The 15,169-nt window shown below is 45.4% G+C and overlaps 1 protein-coding gene across 1 annotated transcript in view; it reads right to left on the bottom strand.

Moving 5' to 3' along the window:
- The window catches only part of ACOXL (acyl-CoA oxidase like), a 369,695-nt gene that overhangs the window by 193,529 nt on the left and 160,997 nt on the right, over positions 1-15,169 (bottom strand).

Raw genomic sequence — 15,169 nt, forward strand, 5'->3', positions numbered from 1 at the left:
AGCCCACCTAAATCCTCCCCTGCAGTTCCTCGTGCAAAAGGTGTTCTCCACATCCTTCCTTAAACCCCGTGCCCTGTGGACAGCACCGCCTTTCGCTCTGATGCAGCTGTGTAGGGGTGAACAGAGGTCCTCCTCAGAGCAGCTTGTAAAGTGGGGTGGGATTGTCCCCAGGCATCACCCGTGGGTTAATCTTACAGAATCCCGCGGCTGCAGAAAGCACAAGCCCGGCCTGTCTAGGTCACCCCCCTGCCCCATGCAGGCTGATGCTCTATGATCCTGGGCTTCGCAGCCTCCCTTCTGGGAACAGCTCCGACCTTAATGTCAATTTCTGAAACATTTCACACACACACGTGCACACGTACGCAGACGTACGCACACAGGTGCACACCGTGCTAGGTTATCCAACCGGCAGGGCGAACCTGTGCTTCAGATGCCAATGAAATGAGGATACCCATCAATCACTCAAGGAGAGAGAGGGAAACAGCAAATTTTTAAAACTTTTATGTTTGATACTTTCTGGGTCATAATTGCATGCTTTAATGTTCTTCCTATTTGTAATTAAAAGGAGGGTACCATGATCTTTTTAGTTCATAAAGCATCTAGAATTTACAACCTGGCCATCTCACGTGGGTGGGAGGCAGTGAGGACAGACCTAACAACAAGCACACACAGGCACACTGTGAGCGCGGGCTCGTTTTCTACGAGCATAGCTTCCCCAGACGCCGTCTAACCACCCCACAGATAGTTGTCTGAGGAACATGACCCCGCCCTGCCTTTGCCCATGCCCTCCGTCCATCCCAACCACAACAGGGCACAGTGCCAAAGGAGCCTGACCGTCCGTAGGAAAACCTCTCAGCTTTTGCTGGATCATCGTGAAACCAATAAAACAGTCACAGACCCAATAACGGTGTCACCGTAATGTCGGGTCATTCTACAAACTCCATTTGTGCCCACTCTCTTAACTTGCATTTTGAAATGGTGTGTTTCTACTGGAACTTTTCCTATGGTCGTTGTGGTTAAACTCTTCTCCACCGAAACCAGCCATCGCCACGTGCGATTCACTCCCCTGGGGGACATCTGCGGACCTGCTCGGTGCCAGCATCACCCGAGGCGCCAGGCGTCCCCCAGGGTCAAGAAGGCTCAGGCCCGGCCACAGAGCTCATAGCCTGAAGCTCACAGCCCAGGACGGAAGCAGCCCAGGTGGCGTGGGCAGGGAGAGCCTCGTGCATCCCTCCTCCCCATCACCCCCTCATCCCACCCTGTCGGTCACCAGTATTTCCTCCTTTGGTGCCAGAGCATCATTGCAGGAAGCATCACCCACGTGGCAACAGCAAAATAAGGGACTGATCACAGCGGCTTTTAGGTTTTGTTTTGCTGAAAAATAATTACAACGAGAATATACTTTGAGACAGTATCCCATCACATTTTCTGATTTTGTGTGTGTAGCGTTGGTCTTGGCCGGCACTCAGCAGGCGCTCAATATTCACTGAATGAATGATAGAATTAATGAGTTTTGGCAACGAGGAAATACCAATGAAGCACCGCAGAGTGGCTCACTCCGACCTGACGGAAGTTCTTTGGATGCCAGATCTGACCCCTGACCTGCCGTGCCTCAGTTCCCCAATGGAGGAACACCTTGAAATCACCCCATTTCCTCTTTGACCCTCACAATTCAATTGGGGTGACAGGAGAGCAGAAAGAGGCCACCAAGGGTCCACGTAGCTGGCCTCTCAGTGCCTTTCACTGTGCTGATAGGGAGGACGGAGTTTAGCTAATGCATTGCCAAGCGACCAAGTGATTTCACAACAAGAATCTGCATTTCCAGCCTTTCTTGAAAACAAAGAAGATCTGGCAATGCTGGACCCCATTCCCGTGATGTGATTCCCTGGAGGTCTGAGGCCGTCAACCCCTCCATTGGGGGCATGGCCGCCCCCACGATCCCAAGAGCCCTCTCCACTCGCCGACATTACCTGCAAGCCTGGGAGGCACTGCATTTTCAAGCCCTGCCACAGTGGATTTCTATTTTTCATCCAGAATAAATTTACATCAGCATCCTAACTTGTTAATTAAGTTCTGTGATTATGATACACAGCCAAGCGGAGTCGTTCTGCATGAGTCTATGAATTCATTAGGAGAATTCCTAAGGGCAAAACAGCCCTGGCAGCTCATACAGAATAAAATCCAAATGCCTCAGCTTGGCATTCAAGACCTGCTTTGGCCTTACTTGAGTGTCCCAACTGTTTCCTGCTAAGCCCCGCAGACGCCTTCCCATACTGGGCCTCTGTCCAGGCAGACTCTCTGCCTGCAGCCAACCTTACCCCTAACTACCACACGTCATATTTTTGGTGGCTCAGCCCTCTCCTCCCATTGAGACGTCCTCCCCTCTCTGGACTCACCCCTTCAAACACCAAACCAAAGCCATCAAAGCAGGCAGCTGCTTCTCTCCAGACTGCCCCGAGCATTTCATCTGTTACTCCTCCCACATGGGAGCACTTTTCCCTTTCATGCTGGCGCTGTGTGCACCTGTATTAACCACATGTTTTGATTCGTTGCCATCTGGGCCCTTGCTGACCCTGGAGGGACTGCCCCTCCCAGGACTCGCCAATTCCTTGAGAGAGCAAAGGATTACATCTTTCACTGCCAACTAGCCAATCCAGAGCCTGCATCCCCACCACCTCCTTCAGGGGCTCTTTCACTCTGGGCCACTGTTCCCCTGCCCTAATCTCCCCCTGGCCAGACCACTAGGACAGCCCCCAGGGCCCCCAAACCTGCTGAAATCATTCAAACTAGCCTAAACCAAAACATCCTGAACCTGTTTAGCCTGTTTATCCTGCCTCACCCATGCCTTCCCACAATAAAAGCTCTTGTCCTCACTCCCTCTGACTCCTGACTGTCCCTGGTGCCTCCCCAGGTGGCCCTGCATGGCACGGCATCCCTCCACCTCTTGGGAACTGCAAGTAACAAGCTATGTTTTCAATGGCAGGGGGCTCCTGATGTGTCGTCTCCTGTCACCATACCTAAACAATTAATACAACCTATGGTTTTATTTTTTTTTAATTTATTTATTTTATTTATTTATTTTTGGCTGCACTGGGTCTTCGTTGCTGCGTGCAGGCTTTCTCTAGTTGTGGCGAGCGGGGGCTACTCTCCGTTGCAGTGCGCGGGCTTCCCATTGCGGTGGCTTCTCTTGTTGCAGAGCATGGGCTCTAGGCGCGCGGGCTTCAGGAGTTGTGGCTCGCGGGCTCTGGAGCTCAGGCTCAGTAGTTGTGGCGCACGGGCTTCATTGCTCCGCGGCATGTGGGATCTTCCCGGACCAGGGCTCAAACCCGTGCCCCCTGCATTGGCAGGTGGATTCTTAACCACTGTGCCACCAGGGAAGCCCCAACCTAGGATTTTAAAACAGCACCTGGGGCCGAGACTCACAGGTCACTGAGGGTAGGCCTGTTCTGTCTTCAGGTGCCCCAGCCTGGCCAGGTGTGAGTGGGGGGGAGAGACTGAAAGCAAGGTGACAGATGGAGTGTCCTGCCATCTCCCAGCAGCAACACACCCAACTCCTCCAGCACCCATCCCTCCCCGTCTCTTTGGAATGTTTGCTTGTTCATAGACGTTCTGATAAAAGCCCAACTGGCAGACACTGGAGTACTGAGTGGGAGCCAGTGGGCAGTTAGGACAGCGATGGAGCAACTAAGCAACTAAGATGAGAAACCCACCCTGTCCTTATGCCCAACAGCCCACCCACTGCTGGTTTGGGGTTGGGTTTTTTTCTAAGGACAAGAAAGGAACAAATGAGTGGGCAGAAGGCAGGCAGCACCCACACTCTTTCCCTCCCTTTCTCTGGCCCGAGACGCTGACAGTCCCCCAAGCACTGAGCCAGGAGGTTCCCATGGGCTTCTCACCCTTCACATGTGCTCTCTGGCTTCTCCAGGGGAAAACATCAATACGACACTCAAGGCTAATGACCTTCCTCCTGACCAGAGATGCAGCCAGCGTCATCCCTAAGACTGCCACCATCAATCCCCAAGCCGGTAGCCTGGTTCCAACAGAGGCAGCAGAGAGAGGCGGCCTCAAGACTTTGTGCTCTGAGAGAACTTGGCCGGAGGAGGTCACCCTCTTATTTACACACTCAGGCCCCAGTCGACTTCACAGAGGGCTGGGATGGTCCAGGCCGGTCCTCTGGTTGCCAGCATCCTGGCACACTGCCCTGAACACAACTCACAGGACCACAATCCCTGCAGCCGGCCAGCAATTACTGCCTGCCAGACGTTTTTACTGTTCCAGTTTATGATCTATATGGACACAATATTCTTCCTGTCCTTTTCCTCCAGTGGGTTACTATTTTTCTTTAAAAACCCATGTAAAGGCTATATTTTTCTCTGTAAACATAACTTTTATTTCAGGGCCGGAAAACAACCCCAAAGTCACTGAGCTCAAGTTTTTCATGGTCTTTAAAAAAAGAAAGTGATGCATGTGCGCCACAGTATCCGTGCGAGAGGGCTGTGAACGATGCCATTTAAAATGATAGATCTGAGAAGCTATTTCTGGATTCCAGCAACTCATAAAGGCTGGAGGAAACATTTATTTTGGGGTTGTTTTATTTTGTTCCCACTCAGTTTTGAACACGGCCGCTTAAAGCAACATTCATGGAAAGTGACACAGCTATTAATCACCCACGCAGCTACTGCACGCGCAGCCTCTGAGGAAGGCCGGGCTGCCTGCCTCCCCAGCCCTCCCTCTGGTCTCTTCTCCCAAAGGAGGCCAGTGACCTACTAAAAAGATAATTGCTTTGCGTGTTTCTTGCTCTGCAGCATCATTGCATCAGCCTGCTCTGAGTGACAGCCAGTCAAACTGGAAGAAAGAGAGTTCTGTGGCTGGGCCTCCATCCTTGATCCTGAGACTTCTGGGGGTGCAAGCTGGTTCACAGGCATCCCTGCTGCCAGAGGACAGAACTCTCCTCCTTCTCTGTCAAAGGGCTGACCTCTGTAGACAAAAGCTGAGCAGATTCCCGAGCCCCGGCCACACTCCCTGTGGCCACCTGCCCTCGTTAATAACTCAGCCACAGAGAGGATTCAGGGAGCCCGTGAGTGCCCCAGAGGTGGGCCGCTGTGCCCCATTCTCACTGGCCCCAGTGGAGACCCCCCAGCCTCTCGGAGAGCCCACAGCCCATCTGTCCCTAATTCTCCCCTTCTTTGTGATGTTCCTGGACATAGAAACCCAGAGGGAAAATATGTTACAAAGCAGGATATTTTTAAAAATTTTTATTAGAGTATAGTTGATTTACAATGTTGCGTTAGTTTCTGCTGTACGGCAAAGGTATCAGTTACACATATACATATATCTACTCTTTTTTAGATTCTTTTCCCATATAGGTCATTACAGAGTATTAAGAAGAGTTCCCAAAGCAGTGTATTTTAATGGCACCGGTTGGACCCAGCAGATTGGGTTCAGCTGGCCGGCCAGGATGTAAAAACCTGGCTACTTATTATCTGGTAATGCGTGGAATAGACACATGACTCCCAGCCCCAAGCCTCACCACACCCAGTCCCAACCAAACCCAAGCTGGGGTCAAGTTTGGGATCACAGAAGGGGCTGGACTGCACACAAATTTAGCTACTTTTTTTTTTTTTTTTTTAAGTTGAACATTTACTAGTTTGCCCTGGGGCTCTGACAAAGCAATCCTGCCTTAAACATCAGGTTCCACATGTGACCTCCACCATGTTTTAGGTGTCATTCTTCAAATGGGCAATTTTCAGTCCATCTGTAGGAGAGATGGGAGAAGTATATGTATGTAGTCTATAGATAAGTGCTGCTTTAATAGTAGCCTTGGTTGTGATTAAATATGCAACATGGTCCCAAGGAAGAGTTCTCAAAGTGCCCTTCCAATCCTGCAGAGATCCCAACAAATACCTTTTGCACCTTCCAGACCCCGTTTTTTCTCCCACCCCTTAGCAGTCTTTCAATCCAACCACAGAAGAGAACAGATGAACCTCAATGGTTGTGATGGGGTCAGTGACAATGACAATTTTTAAACATGAGAATATTTCAGATACAGAAAAAATGAGGGTGCTTTGGTATCGGTGTCCAAAGGTATACAGAAAGAGCAGGGACCGCCACCCCAAACGCACAAACACAGACACTAGAGCCCGTGTTTTCTTGGCCATAGAGTGCAGAGACAAACAGCCTTTGCTGTTACTTTTTTCCCATTCTCAAAGGTCACACCAAATCAAAACCCAGGAACATAAAGGCCCTTCCCCAACAGGAAACTCATGGGTCTAAAATTGTGACCAGTCATGGCCTGGTGGAGACTGACATTCTGCTACCCTAGGCTGCAAAGACTGTCTACCCCATCCACTACCACTGGGAGAGCAGTGCCAAGGGGATGCAGGCTGCAGAACCACAAGAGATTGGGATCAGGCCACTTCCTCCCATCAGTGGATGGATGACCCCAGTAGAGACCCCAGAAGTCCTTCAGATAAGAGACAACAGGAGGCAGAGTATCCCTGTGACCCTGTCTCCATATTTCTATTGTGTGGGCCACTTCTGGCCAACATCATAACCCTGGGCTGTAACCATAGCGACGCTGACCTCATGTGAAGGACCGGTAGAGAGCCAGTCCTGGGTCACCTTGGATCTGAAGGTCGACCAACTCCAGCTTCTTCTGAGGGTTCAGTTACACCAGCAAGAGGGGTCCGACCTGACACACTGTGGCTCAAACGCCTTCACAATAAAACACAGAGAACCTGGCTACCTCTCCGCTGAGTTTGTTCTTATCCTCTTCTGGAGCTTCCTGCTGCCCCCGGGGAGGCCATCCTGGGACCAAGTCAACATCACTTCATCCCAGGCATCACAGGAGGGGAGGCAGGACAAAGTGGTTAAATCCCAGGCTTTGGATCAGACAAACCTGGCTTGCATACAGACTCTGACCCCTGTCGTTTTCTCCTGGGCAAGTTACACAAACTCACTGAGCCTCGGGTGCCTCAGTCCTAAATCGGGTCTGATGATGACAGAGGGGACGAAGGGAGACATTGCCCACGCCTGACACACAGTAGGTGTTCAAGGCATGGCAGGTGTCATCACCACAGTCATTACCATTACCCCAAGTTCCTAGGATCACCCTCTATTCTATTCATCCTTGATTTAGGAAAGCCATTTAAAATTTTCCCAAAAGAAACGCTTTCTTTCACCCAAACAAAGCACTAATCTATTCTGCATCACTAAAGCTGTTGTGAAAAGATTTTCAGGGTGAAGAGGAAAGTCTCTTCCACTCAACATTAAAGATAATGAAATTGCTGACAGAAAACAAGCTGTCAACTAATATGTTAGAAAAAAGTGTGTGTGTGTGTGTGTGTGTGTGTATGTGTGTGTTGGAAAGCACATGAAGCTTTCGAAAAGCACCTGCCTTTCTATGAACCCAAGAACACCAGCCAGTTTTCTTCCTCCCAAATTCCAGGGAGGGACAAGGTGGACAAAATAAAGCCAGGGAAGGTGGTGCGGGCAGAGCCTTCCTTCACATCGTGTTGCCATAGAAGCAGAAGATTCTTTCCAGAGTCGATCAGCCTACCCTAGAGAGGAACCTGAATGTGATTCAGATGGTTCCCACACAAGGGAGATTAATTTACTTTTCAGAATTATAGCCTTAGCAATATCTGTGAGTGACACAGTGGTTAACGTTAGTCGTCAGAACTGTGATTCCTTGAGATTTTTCTTTTGAAAAACTCACATCCTAACGAATGCAAAACAAAATTACAATGGCGGGAGACGTGGAGCTATAAATTACAGCTGAAACTCCCTGGGGTGGCCTAATGATTTCACTGTTGAAGTATTTTCGTACTTTTAAAAAATCATCTATACAGAGAGAGAGAGATCTTCTATCAACAGCACCACTGCAGAAGTATTGCAGAAGCCCCCAGCACTTTGGTCATTAGCGTGAAGAAGCAAGAGGGCTGACCCCTTTGGGAGCCAGCCCTTCTCTCCTCTTTTCCCTCCATACTATGGTTGGTGTAGGGCCCATGTGCATCCTGCCTGCCCAAAGAGCCGGCCAGAGCCTACTATCATCCTGGAGACACAAGCCTGACCACAGTGAGAGAAAGGAGACCTACACTGAGGCCCCAACACTCTCCAGGGTTCTCCTTCACTGAGGTTGAGCATCCGGAGATGAAAGCCAAGTAATGAAGTTCTCTTTAGGGCTGGCATCCATTTCTTAATGCTTTAGGCTGGCTTTAGACTGCTCTTGGCAATGGGACATGCCTGAGTAGCTCAAGGGCTGGCTGCTGCATCCACTTTCCCTCTCAATCCATAGCCTTAGAAGTAAGGGTAGCTACAACGTCAGAGTCTTTCAATCCATAAACACGGTAGGTCTTTGCATTTATTTAGATCTTCGGTTTCTTTCATCAGTGTTTTGCAGTTTCCAGCATATCAGTGTTAAATTTTCACCTAAGTATTTCAATTTTTATGAGCAATTGTAAATGTTATTATTTTATATTTTAAATTCTGGTATCCTTGTGTTCATTGTATATAAAAATATAATTGCTTTCTGCATGTTTATTTTGTATCCGGTGACCATGCTGAAACTCAGTTCTTATTTCTAGGACTTTTGTAAATATTTGGGGATTTTCTATATAAACATTCAAGTCATCTGAATACAGAAACACTTTTATTACTTTCTTACCAATCTATATGCTCTTCCCTTTCTTTATTGTACTAGCTACAACTTTGATCACTATGTTGAATAACAGTGGTAACAGCAGATACCCTTGCCTTCTCAATCTTAGGGGGAAAGCATTGTCTTTCTCCATTAAGTATAATGTTGATCGTACAGGCACACCTTGGGATTTTGTGGGTTCAGATCTAGACCACTGAAATAAAGCAAATCACGTGAATTTTTTGGTTTCCCAGTGTATATAAAAGGTAAATTTACACTACGCTGTAGTCTATTATGTGCAATAGTATTATGTCTTTAAAAATGTATATACCTTAATTTAAACAAACTTTATTGCTAAAAAATGCCAACCATCATCGGCACCTTCAGTGTGTCGTAGTAGTAACATCAAAGATCACCAATCACAGATCACTATCACAAATATAATAATAATGAAAAAGTTTGAACTATTGTGAGAATTGCCAAAATGTGACACAGAGACATGAAGTGAGCAAATATTGTTGGGGAAATGGTGCCCGTAGACTTGCTCAACACAGGGTTGACACAAACATTCAATTTGTAAAAAAACTACAACATCCGCAAAGTGCAATGAAGCAAAGCACAATAAAACAAGGCATGCCTGTATGTATTTTGTAGATGCTCCTTAACAGGTTGAACACATTTCTCATTCTTCCTATTTAAATGGGAGTTTTTACCAAGAATGTACGTTGAATCTTTAAAATGCTTTTTCTGCACCAATTGATTATGATTATGTAATTCTTCTTCTTTAGCCTATTAATATGGTGGATTATTTTTTGTGTGTGTGGCTGTGTTGGGTCTTCGTTGCTGCAGGCGGGCTTTCCCTAGTTGTGGCAAGCGGGGGCTACTCTTCAATGCGGTGTGCAGGCTTCTCACTGCGGTGGCTTCTTTTGTTGTGGAGCACGGGGTCTAGGCACCCGGGCTTCAGTAGTTGTGGCACGTGGGCTCAGTAGTTGTGGCTTGAGGGCTCTAGAGCACAGGCTCAGTAGTTGTGGTGCATGGGCTTAGTTGCTCCACAGCATGTGGGATCTTCCCGGAACAGGGCTCGAACCTGTGTCCCCTGCGTTGGCAAGAGGACCACTGCGACACCAGGGAAGCCCTACATTGATTTTTGAATATTAAACCAGCATTGCATCCTGGAATAAACCCCACTTGGTCATGGTGCATAATTCTTTTTACATTGCTAAATTCTATTTCCTAATATTTTGCTAAGGATTTTTGTGTCTACATTTATGAGGGATATTGTTCTGTAATTTCCTTTTATTATACTGTCTTTGTTTGGCTTTGCAATCAAGATGCTCCTAGCTTCATAAAATGAATTTGGAAAGTGTTCCATCCTCTTCTATTTTGTAGAAGAGCTGTATATAATTATTGTTAATTCTTTAAATGTTTGGCAGAATTCTCCAATGACACCATTTGGCCTGAAGATTTTTTTAGGGGGTTTTAAATTAATTCAATTTCCTTAATAGTTATAGAGTTATTCAAATTGTCATACATATGGGCTGAATTATAGTATTTGTTTTTGAAAGCATTGGCCCACTTCATCTAAGTTTTCAGATTTCTGTTTACAGAGTTGTTCCTAGTAGTCTTTTATTACCCTTTTGATGTTTTCAGGGTCTGTAGTAATATCCCCTGTTCCATTCCTGATATTAGTAATTTGTTTTTTCTTTTTTTTCTTTGACAGTGTTGCTAGAGGTCTGTCAATTTTATTGATCTTTTCAAAGAACCAGTTCTTTGTTTTATTGATATTCCCTCTCTTTTTTAATCTTCTAGTTCACTGATTCTTTCTTCTGTCCCCTCCATTCTGATGCTGACTCCATCCACTGAGTTTTTTATTTAGGTTATTGTATTTTTCTGTTCTAAAAGTCCATTTGGCTTTCCTTTATATCTTCCATTTCTTTGCCTAGACTTTCTATTCTTTGCCAAGAATTTCTATTTTTTCATGTTTCAAGTGTGTCTGTAATTGCTTTTTGAAATGGAGGTATTTGTAATGAGGTGGATGGAGTTAGAGTCTGGCATACAGAGTGAAGTAAGTCAGAAAGAGAAAAACAAATACAGTATGATAGCTTTTTGAAGCATTTTTTATGAGGGTTGCTTTAAACTATTTTTCAAATTATTCTAACATCTCTGTCATTTCAGTGTTGGTATCTACTGACTACCTTTTCTCATTCAGTTTGAAATCTTCCTGATTCTTGGTATGACAAGTGATGCTTTACTGAAACAGGTACATTTTCATGTTACGTTGTGAGACTCTGGATCTTATTTAAATCCTCTGTATTTCTCTGACAGGAAAGGAGTCATTACTGACGGGTGGAGGGAGAAGTCCAAGTTCCCTACTTGGTCTCCGTTGACACCCCAGTGATGGGGATGAGTTCCTCCTGTTGCTGGGTAAGGGGTGAGAATTCTGGCTCCCCATGTAGCCTCCACTGACATGGCGGTGGATGCAGCATCCTTATTGCCGAATGGCAGTGAAAGTTCTGACTTTCCACTTGGCCTCCTCTGACACCACCACAGCAGGAGGTGGGAGGAGGTACTGGGTACAGGTGGATGTCCAGGCTCCCCATCTGGTCTCTACTGACACCCCAGGGGGCGGTGTGAATTTCCTTCTGGCATGAATGAAAGTCCCAGCTCCCTGGTTGGCCTTCTCTGACACCACTGTAGTGGCAGAGTTGGTGCAGCTTGTTATAGCATGGGCAGAGCAGAAGTCCAGGCTTCCCACCTGGCCTTTGTTGGCACGGGTAGGAGGGAACACAGTTCTTTCTGTGGTGTTTGACTAAAGTAGAGCAGTACTGCCTAAAAGTTTTCTGTCTTGCCGAGTGTCTTTTCCTAGTCCTTTGGCTAGACAAAGCAGACTTCTTTTTTTGCCTTCTTACTGGTGTTTCTGGGTTGTCAGCTTCACCGGGACCCAGTCTAGAATATATGAGTCAAAAAGAAAACAAGGGAACTCCCCACCGTGCCATCCCTTGGGTCTGGTGGTCCTAGCCGGTCTGTTTTCTTGTCTCCACCTTTCAGAGTCATTTTATGTCTGCTTTATATGTAACGTTTAGACTTTTTAGTTGTTCTAAGTGGAAGGAATAGGGAAAAGTACATCTACTCCAGCTTCCCAGAAGCACATGACACATTTAGATTTGAATTTTAAGTAAGTTCATCTGGCAGAAGTGCGATAACTGGTTGATAATATTAGATTTATTCAGCTTCCACAAACATAGAGATAAGGAGAAAGAGAGAAAATCATGCATAAACGTTAATATATAAGTACTCTATGTCATAGTTCCACCCTTTAAAAAAGTTCTTAAATATGTACCACCAATTTAATGATAATCTGTCACGAATAAGGAAGATTACACGGTACATGTGTGCCAGTTACAGACACTTCAATGTCAGAAAAAATAAAATGAACAAGTATGCATGTGACAATCAAGGGATAATGAATATCTCCAACATACATGAATATATTCGATTAGTAACATATGGAGGAGAGTTCTATATCCTGCTTTTCTGTTTACCTCATTTCATTGTATGCAATTTCCGATGTCATTAAATATTCTAGAAGTCACAATTTTAATGAGTATTTCCTTAGGGTAAATTTCTAGAGAAAATAATACTGGATCAAAAACATGTAAACCTTTTTTTAAAGCCCTTGATACACATAACCAACTCACTTTCCAGAAAGAGTATATCAATTTTTATTCCTTCTCCTAGTATATACGTTTGCTCTTCCTAATGCATTTCTACCAGATCTGAGTATTATCCTTTCAAAAGTCTTTGCTAATTTAATAAAGTAAAAAGTTATCTCACTTTAACTCATCTTTCTTTGATCAGTAATAAGTTAGTTTGTTTACATGTTTATAAGCCATGGATAAGTCTTATTAAAATTGTCTCATATCATATGCTCATTTATTTATATACTGTGATGTTACTATTTTTCTTATTTATTTATAGAGGCTTTTTATGTATTATGGAAAATCGATCATTGTTAGTCATACTTGTTTAGATATTTCTCTGTGTCACTTGAAATATGTACGTTTAAAATTTTTTGGATAATCAGTTTAATGCTTTTGCTTTGGGACTTTTTTTCCTATGAGGAATGTTTTTAAAACTATACAAAAGGACATGTCACTTTTTTCCTTCATCTATGTAATTCTGTGGTTTGCTTTAACTTTAGAGATAAGGAGAGGTGAGAGATGTAGGTCTACCCCAGTGGGATACGAAATAAATATACCAACATAGTTAACTACAGCAAGTGCCACTAGGCTGACCGGAGAAGGACCGATGAAGGTGAACAGACTCTTGTTCCTATCTGCTTAAAATAGCCATTCCCTGGTTTCAGACAATTCCCTTGATCTTCCTTCTTCCAATTGACTTGGCAGACAAGTCCTTGGTTTAACCTCTCTCCCACTTTATTCTCTAATCTGCCAGGAAATTAATGCAAGTCCTGAGCCTCCCTAAACACAGCTTTTTCCAGGCATCCTTTTTCATTCTTTGATTCTAAAACTGAAATAATAAGTAAAAGCAAACTTTGCTATTCTGTTGGCATATGTGCCTTCAAGGAATATTTATTTAAGGGAGAAAAATCTCTTTGAGTGGGTCTATATTGTCATAACTACCCCTCCCAGAAAAAACTAATCACTTCATCCTCCATCTAACGGTTTCTATCTACCCAGTTGCTGGGCCTCATTTACGTCCAGCATCTGGATGTCAGGTGTTGGATGAACACATCTGTCATCAAGGCCTAGAACACAGCAATGCAAAGTTCTCTCAGCTGGAGTTGTCCAGAGAACTCACCATCGGTTTGCTGCTCTCAGTCACAAATGGACCTGCATGGGACCTATCACATCTGCCAGTTTCCCAGGGCTTCATTTTAGGACATTCTTCCTTCACCATGCAGATTTCACTGCCACATTTTGCCCAGAATTATCCGCCTAGTCTGTTACCTAGCTCTAATCCTCTCCTGGGCGTTCCCAAAGGGCAATGCCATCATCTGGGTCATGACAAGCCCGTCTCATTTCTTTGTACTGATGTATCCTTGCACATAATTGAAAATTAAAAAGAAAATAATCTGACAGTTGTTTTCTTTACAGAGAACATTTCCAAAATTAACAATTTATTATGCCTGTGACAAAAATAATTCATCTGCTTTGTAGGGATACTGCCTGGAAATAAACTTCCACAAGGTCATTTGAGTTTTTGTGTACAATCTTAGGATACTGAAAATTATCCAAATCGTGGGATACCAAAGAACGCAACACCAGCTGACAGCCTGGGTGAATGCATTTCAAAGAGGCTTGGGGAGGCTAGTGGAGACTGGACCAGAGAACCTGCCAGTGACCGGGAGGCCAGGGTCCCCGTACCACCTCTATCAGGACTGAACCTGAGATAACAGCACACTTCTGAGCTTTGCTCAAAAGGGAAATGCAATTTTCATCCCCAGCTGGACCCCATTACTTTTGCTGACCTGCGTACAATGGTACTGATACCCAAGGGCTTTTCATTTAACCACTGAAAATTATTTCTAAAACAACTCTTAAAGTCTCAGGAAATTATCCTGAGGACATTAAGCAAATGGAGAAACATCTATTCAAAAAAATCTAAACTTAAATCTCATTTGAACCTCACAACCACCTCATCCCCCTCCCCACCCCCCCACCTCTCCCAATAGCTCAGTGTGATGGGAGCTATACTCTGGGCAGGTGCAGTCAAGAGGATGGGGCTCCCCCTCCCACTACCTCCCAGTCTAGGGCTATGGCTTCATGCAGGCCACTGGCATCTCTCATTCCCTCCACCCCTTCACTCCCAGCTCCATATTACAGAAGCTTTATTCAAGGCAGATACAGCCTAGAGGACTGCAGCTCCCTTCCCCATCCAGTCCCCATTCATAGGGCAGAAGCTCTACTCCAGACACAGCAAGTCAAGAATCCTGAATCCTGAGCATCCATGACTCAGCTTGCTTCTAGGATGGAGGTCTCATGCCAGGAAGGATAAGCTAGGAAAACCAGGAGCTACCATCCCTGTCCAGAGTCCTGCTTGCAGGGGTGTCACATCAGGGGAAGCAAGTCATTGTCTCATCCCCAGCTCTGAATATTACACAGGCTCTTCTCAGAAAGAGAGGCAGGTTGTAAGAACAGAGATCTCTGCAGCTTTGTGTAGGAAACCAGCTGTTTTTGGAACAAAGCATGCAGAAGATCGTGCCTGTGAGTATTTTTACAAACAGTGGAGATCTTAATGGTGAGCAGCTAAGAGTTGCTGGTAGCTCTATAATTCTTTTAGCAACAAGCTAAAAGATGATAAGTTCAGTGAAATGGTAGGTCAGCCAGAAGTTTAACATAAAGGATCAGGGAGACAGACAGCTAAGCAGTGTCCTCTGTGATTGGATCAGCCTCAAAGACTGGAAACATCCTGCCCCTGCAAAGGGACCCAAATTTAACTGGAGCACAAACACACTGTGACATAATATATGCCCAGGGCATTGCTTAAAACCACATAGCAATCAGCTAG

Source organism: Eschrichtius robustus, chromosome 15 (genome assembly GCF_028021215.1).
Source record: "Eschrichtius robustus isolate mEscRob2 chromosome 15, mEscRob2.pri, whole genome shotgun sequence".
In the NCBI taxonomy this organism is placed as follows: Eukaryota; Metazoa; Chordata; class Mammalia; order Artiodactyla; family Eschrichtiidae; genus Eschrichtius; species Eschrichtius robustus.